Below are 14,846 nucleotides of genomic sequence, written 5' to 3'. Positions count from 1 at the left end.
GCCTGCTTGTTCTTCCTCTATGACTTCCGAGAGCCACCCCTTCAGTCTCTCCGCCAATATCTTCGCAAAAATTTTATAATCATTGTTAAGTAATGATATAGGCCTGTAATTTTTCACGTTAGTCAAATCTTGGCCCTCTTTTGGGATCAATGATATATTCGCTTCGCTCCAAGTATCTGGAATCCTTTGATCCCTGAAAACTCCATTCATCACCTCTTTTAGGAATGGTGCCAGTTCATTGGCCATTGTCTTATAAAATTTAGCCGTAAGTCCATCTGGCCCTGGCGCCTTTCCTAGATTTGCGGATTGTATTGCCTTACTTATTTCCTCATCGGTTACTTCACTATTCAACTTATTTCTCCAAGCTTCCGAGATCTCTGGAAGTTTAGTTTTCTCCAAATATGATGCTATTGATTCTTTGGTTACTTCTTTTTTATTATACAGCTTAGCATAGAATTTATAAAAGGCTCTACTAATGGTAGTCTGCTCCAGATACGTTTTATTTTCTTCACAGATTTTATTTATTATTTTCTTTTCCCTTTTCTTCTTCAATTGCCATGCCAAATATTTCCCAGGTTTATTAGCACCCTCAAAAGCTTTTTGATTCAGTCTTTTAAGGTTCCACTCCAATTCTTTATTACTCATTGCTGTTAACTGTTCTTGAAGAATTTTGATTTCCTGATATATTTTCTTTTTCCCTGGTCTCTTTTTTAACTGTGCTTCTTTGGCCTTTATTTTCTCCTCAATCTCTTGTCTTTTCTCCTCTTTCTTTTTCCTTGCTCTGCCATTTAACCTTGCCTGACTTTATCAATAGCCATCTCAATGGCAGAGGTCAGTACATAGCTGTAAAACACACATCTATCAACATGTTTCAGTAATTGTTTCAGAATGGCTCCTTAGTCATAACATTACTGAAATCATATGCAGCTTAGTGCCAGTATCTGCACTGGATGCTTTTTCCTGAGAACAAGATCCATTACAGGCAAATTTTGCAGCCCACACCACGCCTCCTTCAAGTTGTGTTCCTGATTAGTGCTTTAGAGCCAAGCTACACGTGACGCCTTACACAGGTTCTACACTTGTCAGCTTCCCTCAAGTTTTGATGGGAAATGTAGGCATCCTGGTTTTACAGCTTGGCTCTCCATTACAGCTGCAAGACCAGGATGCCTACATTTCCCATCAAAACTTGAGGGAATCTGACAAGTGTCCAACCTGTGTCAGGTGTCACTTGTAGTTTGGCTGTCAGTTTTGCCTCTTTTTTTGCAGAGTAGTTAGTGTAAGATGAACTAACTTCATCATAATGTTCCTTACAACATCCGGACTATTTGCAAGTAAGGATCCCAGCTGGCTACTTAGCATGCAGGCTGGGATGCTTACAAACAATTATTATTTTGCTTAAAGCTACAATTCCTTTAATGACTCTGCTTTTCTGTGCCTTTAACAATAATTAGGTCAGGTTTATTATTACAGTCTTCGACCAGCACATATAAAACCATTTGCAAATCAGTTTAAAAACAGTTAAGACTGGATACAGGAGAAGAGCAATACATAAATATAAGAGTAAAATAAAAATAAAATCGCTTCTTGGCCTTTTGGCTAAGAACAAGTGTTATATCTGTTCTTATCAGTAACAATAATCTGAATAACAGTTTTCCTATCCTAGTATTATAAAGATGAAGAGAGTTTTTATAGCCCAACCTCTAACTTAATGTAGGAAACCAAAGCTAGAGCACCCTGGATGTATGGCTCTCCACCTGCAGAAATTGTTTCCATTGTCAACCTGCTCTTATTGTTAGGAAGTTTCTACTAATGTCCAGTTGAAATCTTGCCCACTTGCAACTTATACCCATTTTATATACTAATAGCCAAGTGGTGCTGATCTACGGATACTTAAATCCAGAATCTGGAGTCATGAACGAACAAGACAAATATTCCTACCCACATGAAAAATGCTTCAGGTTTGCAGAAAAATCTGAAATCTTAAAAATAAAATAAAAATCCCTGAACCCTTCTTAATGCCTAAGCCTCCTTAGGGTAAAACTGGTCCCTAAGCTGAAAATTATTTTTTAAGAAGGCCTTTTAAAGACCTGGCCTTTCAAAGCAAGACAGCCACTAGCACTCAGAAAGAGTCAAGCACAACTCAGCCAGAGAGCCCCAAAATATCACTAACCACAGTGATAAACCAACCCCCTCCCCCAACAAGTAGCAAGTAGCAAAAGCAAAAAATTCAAAATGCAACCCCCCCCAATGAAAAGGAAACACCAAAAATAACAACTGCAAAAAATTAATTAAATGAGGAAAGCAATCCTCCCCACAGGAACAGTAAGCTAGAGCAAACGAAAACAACTAACAAAGCATCCTCGAAGAGTAAAAGCAAAAATGAACAACCGTAAAAAGACCCAGGAAAAAGAAGTCTCCCTGCCCCCACATGCCACAACAATCACTCAGCAAAGTAAACTCTTAAAAGAACGAAGCCAAAACAACCCCCTCAATAGTAAAAACAATTTATTAAATCTAAACTTTAACTTCACGTAACAGTAAGGAAGGCAGTGGTAAATTCAAAATCCAGAGAGCTGGAAGAAGCTCAGCAAGCTGTCACAGCATGTCTCTCTATTTTCCAGAAATCTCCCACAAAATGGAGTCTGCTCTGAGCCATGTCTGCTTTGTATGTCTTCATGGATTTTGAGAAAGACTCTGTCTCACAAAAGAATCCTGTAATCTGCTAGCCAAGTAGAACTCCTGCACTCATTGGTCACTCAATCACTCACTCCCCCTCCCTCCTGCCTCAGACCCCCCTCCCTTGAGAGAAAAAAGCCCAGGAATGCCTGGGAAAGAAAAAAAAGAAATAAAGAGAAGAGGCCATCCTCCTCAAAAGTACTAGTACAAAAGAGCGGGTAACCGCAGGAGGAAAGACATGCAAATATACCCAGTGAAGAGCATTTAATAGCATGGAATCATTCTCTTAAAGGGCAATATGCCTGATCAATTGTTCAATCAATAAACATGAGAATCATACAATTATATCCACAAATGGTAACTGCCAAAATAAACCAATATAATTATACAATAGTTGCTCTATACCTGTCTCTTTGCTGCCTCTTGACTATTCCTACACTAAACTGTGGTGCTTTTGAATTATTTGATGTTATATATTTGGTGTTGAAGCCGCCCCTGAGGAGGTCCCTCTGGACGAAACATCAGGTCACCTGCTGTCCCTGTATGTCGGGCGGATGGGCGATGTCTTGGGCGACCCATTTACATTCCACACCACCTGCAAAAAAAGCAGCACACCATAAGTATATTTAAATCAAGAATTCTTCTATACAAGTTTCTATATACATTTCTATGTAAATTGGACACTTACCTGAAGGATACTAACTTTTGACATCCATCTTGGATCTACCCTGTACCTGTTGAATGAACTGGCAGCTCATGCCGCACAGGAGACTTATTTTTATCGTTGGACATTTGGTATAGAGCACCTATTGTATAATTATATTGGTTTATTTTGGCAGTTGCCATTTGTGACTATAATTGTACGATTCTCATGTTTATTGATTGAACAATTGATCAGGCGTATTGCCTTTTAAGAGAATGATTCCATGATATTAAATGCTTTTCACTGGGAAATTTAAAAAAGCAAAAGGGAGAAGCAGTTAGACGTTTTAAAACACCTGGAATGAGTTTTATCCAGCATTCAGCTAATTTTGATCCAAATAGATTCTCTGGTTCGATTTGGTAGAGCTGAATAATGCCAAATTGGCATATATCCAGATGTATATTCAGTATAACAATACCAAATTGCACATGCCTGCATATAATTTGTCAGGAAAGTATCATCCACATTCCCTCCCTGGTTGGGTTATCTATAGCAGTCAGGAACCGAAATGTATTTTGGCAGAACCATCTTCAAGCAGGACCACTTCTGAGAAAGGTGTGGTATCTCAATACTGTCCAGAAGCTATGCTTGTGTGAGCCAGCGTGGTGTAGTGGTTAGAGTGATGGGCTGGGATCTGAGAAACCCAGATTATATCCTCAGTCTGTCACGGAGGTTTACTGGATGACCTTGGACCAGTTGCACTCTCTCAGTCTAACCTACTTCACAGGGTTGCTGTTGTGAGGATAAAATGGTGGGAAGGAGAACAATGTTGTAAGCTGTTTTAGTTCCCCATTGGGGAGCAAAGTGGAGTATAGATACCAACGAATAATACAGGGAAGCCCATCTCCCTAAACTCACATGAGTGTGCGTTGCCAGGATTTACTGGGAATGAGTGATTGGTTCTCTGTATCAGAGGCCCAAGCACTCACAAACCATTCAGGCTGAAAAAGAAGTGACCTTCCTATGTCCTCTGTTGGACTGGCAGGGTAGCTTCCTATCCCATCAAGGTAAAGAAAGATGAGTCTGCAGCCAGACACCGAGTCTTATGAAACCAAGTTAATAGAGTTATAGAATTTAATTGTAAGCAGCCAGAAGAAAACAGGAAGGTGGACTGTGAGGGCCCTGTTCTTCCTTTCTCTACATTCAATGTTTGGTAGTGGACAATGAATTAGCATGCCCAGAAAGATTTCTTGCATATTTCTTGCTTTCTGTGTATATTGGTAGATGCAATGACTGCCATTGAGAAGAGAATACAAAAGAGCCGGAGGCTGATAATTCTGATGACACAATGTCTGACCACGAGTGACCATTTTGCGTACGAGCACCAGATTGCCTTCTACAATGCTCTCATCCAAAGCAACACAAAGGTGATTCTGTTAGAAATGGAGAGAATTGGAGACTACACACAACTTCAAGAATCTCTCAGGCATCTCATTAATCGGCAAGGAACTATCAAATGGAAAGAAAAATATATGCACCATCCATTCTCACCTGATTTTGCATTCTGGAAACAAGTGAGATACCAAATGCCAGCGAGGCATAACCCTTTGGTCATTAATCCCTTTGGATGTGTTTCTTTGTAAAATGATCTGCATTTTATTTCTGAAGGAATTGTGTTTTTTGTTTCAAATACTGCAGACCTGTTCCCTTCTTTTTTCAAATTTCAATGGAAAAAGCAAAGCCTTGATTTCTAATAAAGAGAATCATAGACTTATGGTGCTTCTTTGTTTTCGGGTCCTCCCTTAAAAACAACACCTTAACTTGAGCTTCAAGAACGCTGTGGTTGTTTTGTAACATGTGCTGTTAGATATGGCCAGCAGGTGGTGCTCTAACACAAATCCCTGCCTAGTCAAGTCCACTAAATGAGCTTTCTCAATTTTATAGGCCCTTTTGATTTTTTAAAAATCCTACATGTCCATATGAATTCCTATTTCACATTAGGTATGTTTGGAAGCAAATATTCCCTGAAATATATAGCCCCAAACACACTGGGCATCAACTTCTGGATTAAGATCTTTTGTTTATGTATGTATTGAACAAATTGTTATCCTGCCTCTTCAGGGGTTCTTTCTGTGGTAACAAACCTAATATCTCTTGACTTCTCTTACTTTGTTATTGGTCTGTATATGCAACCTTCTTTGTGGATAACTGTTAAAATAATTTGGCTTTTATATTTATACTGGTCTTAGCTGGAAAACTCCTAATAATGATGGTTGTTGTGGGTTTTCCAGGCTGTATTGCTGTGGTCTTGGCATTGTAGTTCCTGACGTTTCGCCAGCAGCTGTGGCTGGCATCTTCAGAGGTGTAGCACCAAAAGACAGAGATCTCTCAGTGTCACAGTGTGGAAAAGATGTTGGCAGGTCATTTGTATCTACTCAGGAGGGGTGGGGTTGAGCTGAGTCATCCTGTAAGAGTTTCCCAGGGTGTGGAATGCTAATGGCGGGAGGCTTCACTGTCTCCTGAGGAGGTTCTTTTGCATATGGATTGGTGCTTGATGTGGTAATCTTCTCTGCAGGGCTATTGTCGGGTGTAGAGTGTTTTGTTAGCCTGGTGTTTTTCAGAACTGGAAACTATGCTCTGTTAATTCTTAAGGTTTCTTCTTTCCTGTTGAAGTTTTGCTTATGCTTACGAATTTCAATGGCTTCCCTGTGCAGTCTGACAAAGTAGTTGGAAGTGTTGTCCAGTATTTTGGTGTCCTGGAATAAGATACTGTGCCCTGTTTGAGTTAGGCTATGTTCAGCCACTGCTGATTTTTCAGGTTGTCCAAGTTGAGGAAATTAATCATCTAAATCACGCACTTCAGGCAAATGGCTACTCCAGAAATGAAATCCGAAGAGCAATCAAACCCAGGATGAATCAAACAACCAAGGAAAAACAGTCTCCTACAGGAAAAGTGTTTTTGCCATATATCAAAGGACTTACTGATCAGATGGGAAAGCTTATGAAAAAGCATAACCTTCAAGCAGTATTCAGACCCACCTGAAAAATACAACAGATGCTACGATCAACAAAAGACAGTAGAGACCCCCTCACCTCTTCAGGAGTATACCGTATACCCTGCAGCTGTGGACAAGTTTACATCGGGACCACAAAGCGTAGCATCCAGACAAGAATAAAAGAACATGAAAGACACTGCAGACTTGGACAACCTGAAAAATCAGCAGTGGCTGAACATAGCCTAACGCAAACAGGGCACAGTATCTTATTCCAGGACACCAAAATACTGGACAACACTTCCAACTACTTTGTCAGACTGCACAGGGAAGCCATTGCCTGCCCACTATCCAGGTGAAAGATCCCACAATCACATGCTTGGCTCCCCCTAATTGGTAAGTGTGTCAGTTTTCAAAGCTAGCCAGGTGGTGGAAGCAGGAAGAGATTTTTCCTTGACTGAGCTGAATACCCCCAAATTGGTTGTGGTTCTTGGGGAGTGTCCCATACCCAAGTTAGAGTCCACACAGGTCTAAGGAAACGTGAAAGGAAGCACATGTGGCAACAGAATGAACCAGAATAAGCACCAGCCTTGCTACCATAATATGAGTAGAAAACAGAGCTTCCAGGTAGGGTTGATCGTCCACACCATCTTCCTGTTTAACATGGAGAAAAGTTTGATCTGATCCCTCAATTCATTGTGGACAGTGAGCCTCCTGGTGGTTGAAGCAGGCTATTGCACATGTCTGGTAAAATGGATGAGCAGAAATGAACTGAAAGGAGGAGTCTTATCCTTTTCTTGCTGGTGCTTGCCAAGCTGCCTTTTCTTTAAAGCTCATTCTCTGGTAGGAAGTTCCATTTTTCTTCTCTTTGTACACCAAACTCTGTCATTGGTTTAAGATAAGGTTTGATTTATTTTTTGCAAGCTCGATGGTGCACCTGTAATAGCCCGCCCAGGGGACTGCTATTTTCTGCAATGTGGAAACAGGTTCACACTGGTGGTTCCAGGATGTGCAAATGCCGTGGGTGGGTGGAAGGAAGTCCACTGCAGTTAAAGATCAGGTTGCTGCATGCCTGAGAAGTAGGAAGCCTCCAGCCCACATCTGATATGCAGTCTTTGTGGTGGCCACAGGACCTTGCATTGTGTGAATCTGCTATAGATACACACGGGAAGATGCCTGACTGGGAGCCAAGCCATAAGTGATGAATGACACTTGAACGGCAAGTGAACAGACTCACGTGTATTCCTCCCTGTTCACTTGCACTCCACTTGTGCTCCACTTGATCACTACGTGGAGCGCACGTGAACAGGGAGGAATACACGTGAGTCTGTTCACTTGCCGTTCATTCGTCACTTGTGGCTTGGTCCTGGAGCTCAGGACTGTGTTGTACCTGCCCAAGCTCTGCTGTACCCTGGACTTCCTGTACACTACTGGTCTGACACTAATCACTGATTTGGTAAAAAAAAAAAAGTTTATTTACAGTGGTTTAAAGATTAAACTCTACACTCCTTATAATGAAACTCTGCTCAGAGCAGCTTAGTTTTAAAAAAATAGTTAATTTAAAATCTAAAGCCCAAGGTTTAACGAAAGTTTTTTTAAAAAAAAACTTAGGAAACTGTTACAGGCTCCTATAAAAAATAAACAAAGTGTTACAAATACGACTAAGTGCCTGGGGTTAAAAAGCTTAAAGCTGTGTGTGTGTGTGTGTGTGTGTGTGTGAGCAAGGATCCATGGGACATTCAGATCCACGTCTGTCTGTCTGTAGAGAAGCAGAGCTTGTTTCACAACAAAAATTCACAGTTGAGGGGGAGTAGATCTGTCTGTTGCAATCAGAGGTATGTTTTCTGCCCGGCTATCTTTTGCTTCCCTGTCTGTTTATAACCTGACTTGTATGATTTTGACTGTCTTACATACTGGGATGCTGTTAGTGAAACAAGTTCACCTGAAATAGGTATTTATCATAACTTTATGTCTGGTCAGTCCTGATTATGTTTATTTTTACTTGTATTTTTAATGATGCAAGCAACGGGTTTGATTTTAAGAGCAAGTGGGCAACCTCTTTCTCATCTCCTTTTCTTGCTGAATGTTCATTTTCCCAAGGTGCCAGGAAAATCATAAGGGATCTATAAGTGTTTTCCAGGAGGGATAAAAACTGGAGGGGGGTGGTGATGGCTGGAGAATGGGAAGAGGGGGAAAATTAAAAAGCCCCCCCATGCAAGTAGCACAAAAAGGGGTGGGTGGGACAGCTGTTCTCAGTGCAGCACAGAAGGGGGTTCAGAGCCCCAAGGACCCTAACCTATAGCAGCTGGAGTGGACAGTGACTACAAGGTCCGTTGCTTTGAATTGCTTGGGACTTAGATCAGAAGGGTCAATTTTACATCTCTCAAGGCAGAATAAGGTGCCTGTGGGGCCCATCCTGCCACAGCTACCATTTGAATGGGCAGGTCACACCATTAAACAAAAAAAACTGGAACTCTGCTCTGCAGATAAAGGGTAGACTAGTACAAATGTATATGGATTTCACGTGAACTGACTTAAGGTTAAATCAGAGCTGATGCAAGAGATCCACGATTAGGATCTCTGGTGGTTTTGCAAAAAGCTAAATTACAGGGCTTGTGTTTTGTTTTGTTTTGCCCAGAGAACTTAATGAAGAAGGTTTTTTTTAAATTGATAAGGAGACATGAAAGGAATCTTTTCTTAATCTTCTGCATATCTGGGGGCTGCTATTAGCTTTTTAATAATTGGTTGAGCCACTAATGAGCCTGCGAAGCACTTCCTGGACTGCTATCTTAGGGCTCTCCACATGTTGCGCCTGGGGCTTTCACAATGTCCTTCATGGACTGCATCTAAGGTCTAGTTTAAATGTGATGCTGGTGGAACAAAAGATCTGACTTGTGTGACTTTGCATTCATTCACATTCTCCTTTTAGCCAAACTGCCATCTGTGCATGGTGTGAGTTAAGCAGTGTCCCAGCACAACATCCAGCCAGGCCAACATGATATGTTGTCCTAACCCAGCATGCTTTGCCTGGGTGGCAAGAAACTAGGCAAATGCAAAGTGGTACCTGTGAGCTCTTTTTCTTTACTTCTCCAACCTGGTGTTTGAACCAGGCCTTAAGTTCAGAAGAGAGGCTGTGCTGAGAGATGTGTGTCTTTTCAAATCAAATTACAGTGGCACAGAAGCCCCAGTTTGGATTTGGGCTTTGTGGAAAAGGTAGAAGGACTTGGATTCTCTCACTCCTTCATGGTATTTCAGATCAAAGTACTCCTCTCCCACATAGTCCCCTCTCTTTCAAGAACAGGCTGATTTTTTCCTACCTCCTTTGAGGATCTAATAATAGCACGAGATAAGGAAGAGAATGAATTGTGTAGGGGCAGGAAGATTAAATTCATCATCTCACCATAGCCCCAATCCAAACGGGGGCTGCATTGGGCTATAATTCCTTTTTAAAAGGTTCACGATCTTCACTGTGGCCCTTTACACACTGCTTACCTGCTCCCGGGACGTTGTGAAATATCGCGCAAAAAAGGCAGAAGATAGCGTCTTCTCACAAGAGTTTTGCGCGATGTAGCGCAAAACTCTTGCAAGAAGACGCTATCTTCCACCTTTTTTGTGTGATATTTTGCAACGTCCCGGGAGCAGGTAAGCAGTGTGAAAAGGGCCTGTGTTTAATCCAGCTACCCTTACTGCCTTCTCTCCACCTTCCCTTTCTGATTCACATACAGCCTGAGAAAGAGTTCAAAAGCAAGCGGATGTCAGGTCCAGTGTATATTTAAACTGTACTGACTCCATTTTCTAATGTTTCTAGTGTCTAAGTGCTTTCCCCGCAGGTGCACCAGTTCCCAGGCAGCTTTCCCACCGGAGGAGACTGTTTTGTCTAACACCGTTCCACCAGGCATTGGCCTTGACGGAGAGCAGCTTCCCAAGACTGAAAGATGTTGTTTTGAGAACTGTGGGGGGAGGCTGATGCAGATGGGAACTGTTACTCTGTACCTCATGCTTTGCCCTTCATTGGTAACAATGACTGTGTACCATCCTGAGTCTCCTATTCAGGACAGTGGACTATAATGGACCTTTTCTGCAGTAAAGTTTCCTTATTCAATCAATGGACTCTTGTTTGCTTTTGAAAGGGAACCTGTAGGAAGAGCCTTATCTAGCCACAAGCTGACATTTTGTTACCAATCATGCCTGAGTCGGGCCCAGCGGAATCCAAGGTAGTCCCGGACAGGGATCCTTTGTTTGATCCGTATGCGTCCCCCGACAGTCAAACAGCGCAACCCCAAGAATCTCAGGTGCCAGCCGGGGCCGGAGCTTCGACGTCTACACCGCCTCTCATTGACCTCGGCAGTGAGGGGACAAGGCCGACGGCTGCCGCTCTCCCCTTGATCTCGCTACCCACCCCGTCGGATTGGGGAGCCAGACCCCGAGAAACGCGAGAGCGCCGGGCCAGAGGGCTACATCCAAGAGTTTCGATGGACGGACGCCAAAGCCTAGAGACTGTCCCTGAGCTGGATAGCAGCCAACCGTGGCTGTTTTGGAACAGGACGGCCGAACAGACGGACGGGAACACATCTCGCCGCGGCGCCCTGAGTTGGGATTATTCGGAACTTGCCCCATGGAAAGAGCCAACGGAAGTTCCTGAACAAAGTTGGGTGCAAATGCAAAGTCGCACCCATGCTGTAGATTCCGGCATCTCGGCAGTGACGGGCCTAGCCAAAGGAATTCTAGCAGCGAGATCGCGAGTCGATCAAGGAGATCCTCCGCCCTGGGGGCCGTTTTCCCCGGTGAGTACAACCGAGGGAGGTTCCGTGATGGGGCAACCGGGTCCTAGCCGAATGCAACAGTTGGAAGCTAGGCTGATCGATATGGAGGAAAGTTTGGCTCATGCCATTCACCTAATCTCAGCGATGGGGGCAGGAGAGAGAACGCCCGATTCCCGCGCCACGCGCGAACAGAGGCCGCGGCGCTTCCCAAAGGCCCGCCTCAGAGAGAGGACTGGAAGCGGAAGAAGTTATGGAATACGACCCCGCTTCCCCAAACGCAGAAGTCAATCCAGAAAGCCCCCAGTCGGGAAACGAGATGGATCTGTCGTAAAAGGGCCCAAACGACAGATCCGCCCCAAGCCCGTCCCTGCACGGAACCGGCCACCTGGGTCCATCTTATTCATGCCAGTGACTTTACTTAACCCGGAGAGGAAGATGCACATCAGAGTGCAAGCCCTCATCGACTCGGGTTGCTCGAGAGACATTATCGCCCCGGCCCTAGTCAACGGACTAGTTCTACCAACTCGTGAATTGCAAAACCCAGTGATTTTTGAACAAATGGATGGCACCAATATGAACCCTGTTACCACTGAAACCATCCCAATAATCACCGGCATGGGCCAACACTGGGAGAAAAGGTCTTTTGTCATCAGCGCCACTGCCAAATACCCGTTAATTTTAGGCAGCAAGTGGCTATGTGATCACAACCCCTACATAAATTGGGCAGAAGGGTGCATCACCTTCACTCACTCCAACTGTAAAAACCATCGCTGGAACCAAAACTGGGGTAGTGATCCAACGCACACCGAGAAGGCTCTTCTCACCCAAGAAGAAATAAACCAAATTCCCGAACCGTATTGGCCCTTTCTGAATGCCTTCTCCGAAGAAGAAGCTGATACTCTACCCCCGCACCGACGAACTGACTGCGTGGTGGAAATTATACCTGGAGCCTCATTGCCCAAAGGACGACTCTATCCCATGAGTCTCCATGAGCGAGAGGAGCTCCGAAAATTCATCGACACCAATCTTCAGAGAGGGTTCATCCATCCAGCCAATAGCCCCCATGCCGCTCCGGTACTCTTCGTGAAGAAAAAAGATGGGGGACTTCGACTGTGCACGGACTTTAGAGGACTTAATGCTGTGTCTACCAACAACGCCTATCCCATCCCCCTCATCCGAGATCTTCTCAACGTCGTGGCCCAAGGTAAGATCTTTACAAAATTAGACTTAAAAGATGCTTACTTCCACGTCCGTATCAAGGCAGGGGATGAGTGGAAAACCGCATTTAATACACCCCTCGGACAATATGAATATTTAGTTATGCCCTTTGGATTGGCGGGAGCCCCGTCTGTATTCATGTCCATGATAAATGAAGTTCTACACGAATTCCTCTATAAAGGTGTAGTGGTGTACCTTGATGATGTATTAATTTATTCAGATTCGGAGGAGGAACACGTTCAAATGGTGCAAAAAGTCCTGTCCACTTTGATGAACAATAAACTTCCCATTAAGCTGTCCAAATGTGAATTCCACAAAACTGAGCTCACTTACCTTGGGTACTGTATCTCCCAAGAGGGGTTAAAAATGGATCCAGCCAAAGTACAAGCGATCCAAGAATGGCAAACCCCCACCACCCGCAAAGAAGTGCAGTCCTTCTTGGGCTTTGCCAACTTCTATAGAGACTTTATAGCAAACTTTGCTCAAATCACGCTCCCCTTAACCGAATTGTTAAGGACAAAAAATAAAGGGGACCAGGCTAAAAAACCCTCCTCCAAAATACAGTGGACATCCGATTGCCAAACTGCTTTCGAATGCCTAAAAGAACAATTTGTAACGGAACCCATCCTCTGCCACCCCAACGAAAATTACCCTTTCATAGTGCAAGTCGACGCCAGCGATACGGCGATAGGAGGGGTATTATTGCAGAAGGGGGAGGATGGGAAACTACGGCCTTGTGCATTCCTGTCAAGGAAATTTTCAGAAGCAGAAAGGAATTGGAATGTGTGGGAGAAGGAGGCTTTTGCAGTGAAAGCGGCCCTCACTAACTGGAGACATTGGCTGGAGGGGGCGCGATATCCCTTTGAGGTCTGGACAGATCATAAAAATTTGGAGGCCCTTCGCAGCCCTCGCAGACTGAACGCCAAACAATTGCGATGGGCAGAATTCTTTTCCAAATTCAACTTCACTTTAAATTACCTCCCGGGCAAAACTAACTTTCTTGCAGACGCCCTATCGCGCATGCCCCAACACAAGAGCAAACGGGAGGAGACTATAGACACGGTCTTCTCCCCTACGCAATTGGGAGGCGTGGTAACTACACGCAGCCGCGCAAAACAGCCCCTCCCGCATAACCAGGAGTGGAAATCGAAACTTAAAGCTGAGGTGGAAAAGGAGGGGGGCAAAGCGCCTAAAAGCAAACTGGCTCAATCCCCACAGGGGGACTGGCTAGCTGGAAGCAAATTTTATGTCCCAGACAGCCTCCGACGGGAGGTATTACAACGATGTCACGATGCCCCCACTGCTGGTCATTATGGGTATCTAAAAACGTTGCATCTAATACAACGGCAATTCTGGTGGCCGGGCATGCGCAAAGACATTTCCCAATACGTTCGCTCCTGCCCCATTTGCCTCAGCGCCAAATCCCGGAAAGGGAAACCTCCAGGCCTCCTACAACCATTGGAGACGCCTGACAGACCGTGGGAAATAATATCTATGGACTTTATCACTGATTTACCCCTTTCGAAAGGACATAATTGCATTTTAGTCGTGGTAGATCTGTTCTCCAAACAAGCTCATTTTATTCCATGTACTGCTATACCCACTGCTCGAAAACTGGCAGATTTATTCTTAAAACACATCGTAAAATTACATTCTTTTCCGTCTAAGGTGATTTCGGATCGCGGCGGACAGTTCGTTGCCAACTTCTGGCGGGAGCTTTTGCGAATGTTGAATATTGAGCAGGGAATCAGTTCAAGCCACCACCCACAAACCGACGGACAATCCGAAAAAACTAATCAAATCTTAGAACAGTTCCTTCGTTGCTACATTAATTTCCAACAAGATAATTGGGTGGACCTTCTTCCTTTAGCCGAGTTCTCGTACAACAACAGTGTGCATGCTTCCACTGGGGAAGCCCCTTTCAAAATTGTATATGGAACTCACTTCAATCCCTTCCCGTTGGACACTCCCCCCCGCCATTCCTCTAATTCGCCCGATGTATCTTCCTGGTGGGGGGAGGCCAAGCAGCAATGGACTCTCATTAAAAAACACCTCGAGAAAGCCAAACTGGATTACAAAAAATACGCAGATCGCCATCGTGTGGCCGAATGGGATTTACAACCTGGAGATCATGTTTATATTTCCACCAAAAACCTGAAATTAGCTCAGACGAGCCGCAAACTAGCATTAAAGTTCCTTGGACCTTTCCCTGTCCGCAAAGTAATTAATAAAGTGACTGTTGCTGTGAATCTACCCAAGAACTTGCGCCATGTTCATGATACATTTCATGTCAGTCTCCTTAAAAGAGCTCCCACCGACGACAAGTGGCACATCAAAGCTCCACCCATTCCTACTTTGATAGACGACCAAATACACTACGAGGTGCAACAAATTTTGGACTCTAAGATCAAACGAAATCAGCTTTTTTACCTCATTAGGTGGAAGGACTTTGATTCTGGATACGATGAGTGGGTGAACTCTGTACATGTTCATGCTCCTAGATTAACCAAAGCTTTTCATACTCGTTACCCATATAAGCCAGGGGGGGATCTA

General features: G+C 44.0%; 1 protein-coding gene and 1 pseudogene across 1 annotated transcript in view; both read left to right on the top strand.

The window, feature by feature from the left end:
- The first annotated feature begins 1,576 nt into the window (after positions 1-1,576).
- On the top strand, positions 1,577-1,702 carry LOC129326808 (U2 spliceosomal RNA; annotated as a pseudogene).
- A 6,367-nt stretch (positions 1,703-8,069) lies between these two features.
- Positions 8,070-14,846, top strand: part of IL18R1 (interleukin 18 receptor 1) — a 78,775-nt gene continuing 71,998 nt past the window's right edge. Inside the window, exon 1 of the mRNA XM_054974367.1 lies at positions 8,070-8,147. The gene's annotated coding sequence lies outside the window, so the exon portion shown is untranslated. The remainder of the gene's footprint in view (positions 8,148-14,846) is intronic.

The sequence above is a fragment of the Eublepharis macularius genome, chromosome 3 (assembly GCF_028583425.1).
Source record: "Eublepharis macularius isolate TG4126 chromosome 3, MPM_Emac_v1.0, whole genome shotgun sequence".
Lineage (NCBI taxonomy): Eukaryota > Metazoa > Chordata > Lepidosauria > Squamata > Eublepharidae > Eublepharis > Eublepharis macularius.
Note: the sequence above shows the minus strand (reverse complement) of the source record. Positions and strands in the feature narration are given on the sequence as shown.